This window comes from Pogoniulus pusillus, assembly GCF_015220805.1.
Source record: "Pogoniulus pusillus isolate bPogPus1 chromosome W unlocalized genomic scaffold, bPogPus1.pri SUPER_W_unloc_3, whole genome shotgun sequence".
NCBI classification, from domain to species: Eukaryota; Metazoa; Chordata; class Aves; order Piciformes; family Lybiidae; genus Pogoniulus; species Pogoniulus pusillus.
The window spans coordinates 36001-38400 of record NW_026974537.1 but is presented as its reverse complement, the minus strand read 5'-3'; positions in this window follow the sequence as shown (position 1 = coordinate 38400).

Genomic DNA, 2400 nt, shown 5'->3' with positions numbered 1-2400 from the left:
GAGGGCGCAAGAGTTGCGACTCCTGGGTCTGAGAGGGGGTAGCTCCCGGCTCTTTCCGGCGGACCACGGGCTGCTGTGACTTCTCAGGACATATCGGAGTAAAAGTTGGCAAGCCTAGATAACCAGTTGACTCCCGACTGTGGGTCGAGGGCTGCGGAGTTTCTGTCCGAGACCCGATATGCGATCGCAGCTGCGGTGTGTCCGCGTGGGAACTAACGGCTGATTGCGTTCAGGAAGTGCTCCCGGACCGTGACTTTCGGCTTAGTAACCTGTCTAACTTTTCCTCCATACTTCTCATCCTGTCCTCAGTTACAGCGGGCTCTGCGCGAAAGCTGAAGTTCCGCCTGACAACGTCTTTCAACAGAGCTTCTCTCTCACTCTGCAACGACTTGATTTCTTGACGCGCCTGCTCTAAACGCAATTCTTTCCGGGCATTCTCATCACTCAGCTTTTTGACCTCCTGTTTATACATCTCTGCCTCACGTTTGCACGTCTCTATCTCACGTTTATGCGCCTCTGCCTCCAGCCTCCAGGCCTCTGCAACATGCCTAAAATTAGCTGATTCAAACACCGATGCAAGTCTAGCATACAGGGTTTCTGTGAGATCTGGCGATCTGGCATCTACTACACCAGGAGAACTCCTTCCAAACTGGGCCATTTTTAAACTCGGCTGTTACTTCAGTTTCTCAATCCCACTTCTGACACCAAATCTGTCGTGGAACGCAGTTTCGCGGCAGAGTTATGGGGAAAATACGCGAGGCGTTGACTATTTTATCAGTGATTTATTGCAAAGAATGCGGATTCCCTCTTCCCGAAACTACACCACCACTGTGAATTCTTTTTGATTGAGATCAAAGTAACATTTCCGAAAATGGCAAATTAAAGAGTCTATGATGTTTAAAGAGAGTTCTTTTGAGTCTTTGTGGTTTGAGTTAATAGTTCGTCAGTCAGCTACTCACAGTCTGTAGCTTGGTAAGAAGTCTCTCATTCTCCCGATAAGGTCCAGGCATGCAGGCTTTAGTCTCTGCGACTCAGCGTCCGCCCGAGGCGAGACTAGATCGGCGAGCAGTTTGTTGTTGTTAAGTCCGGGAAAAAAACAGAAAGGCTGGAAAAACCCAGAAGTGTAAGACGCAGACTAGAAGGCTAGGGCAAGAGCACGAGCACGAGCACAAGGGCACCGATCCTGGCCTGTCCACAATTTTTATAATGTTCCAAAACAGGACTAGCCCACAACTCGGACCACTTTTACGTTGTTCACATATATTGGTAAAAGACAGTAAGCAATCTATATAATTGGATAATTTTACTCAAACAATATAAAGACCACTCCTCAGGCCAGCCCACCTGCAGGTGTTGGGCAGACTTGAGATAGTCGTTTCTACTTAACCAAAACAATATCCTATTGTCTGAAAAGCGAGGTCAAGTGGAAGGGAAAACATGGCCAGTGTTTACCTTTTCACTTACTCTGGGAGAAATCTTCCCATGGGACTGAAAGATTGTTTTGGTTTTTTCGATGCTTCTGGCTTGAATGTGAGGCAACTACACAATATAGCAAAAGCTTAGAGAGCCTTTTGCTACTCTCCATGACAGGCGCCAGCCACGATTGGCCTAGCCCTGAATCCCATGCACCGTTCTGCAGCTTTCCAGGTCCCTCACACACTGGCAAAAGAAACTTTCTCCTAGCTCCTTTCCGTTGAAGCAGAAAGACATTTTGATCCTAGCCCCATTGAAGAGCCATACAAATGCGGTTTAGAAACAGCACTCATTCAGCTAATCTGCCCAGGCAGGAATGGCCTGGCCTGGAGTCCCCTGCACCGTTCTGCAGCTTTCCAGCTGCGTCACACACTGGCAAAAGAAACTTTCTCCTAGCTCCGTTCCTTTGAAGCAGAAACACATTTTGATCCTAGCCCCATTGAGGAACCATAGAAATGCGTTATAGAAAAAGCACTCATTCTGCTTCCAGACCCAGTCAGGAATGGCCCAGGCCACAATCGCCTGCACCATTCTGCAGCTTTCCAGCTCCCTCACACACTGGCAAAAGAAACTTTCTCCTAGCTGCTTTCCTTTGAAGCAGAAACATGTTTTGATCCTTGCCCCATTGAGGAAACAGAAATGCGGTTTAGAAAAAGCACACATTCTGCGTCCAGACCCAGTCAGGAATGGCCTAGCCTGGAAACCCATACACCATTCTGCAGCTTTCCAGCAGCATCACATACTGGCAAAAGAAACTTTCTCCTAGCTCCTTTCCTTTGAAGCAGAAACACTTTTTGATCCTAGCCCCATTGAGGAACCATAGAAATGCGGTTTGGAAAATGCACTCGTTCTGCTTATAGACCCAGCCAGGAGTGGCCTAGCCTGGAATCCCCTGCATCAATCTGCACCTTTGCAGCTCCCTCATAC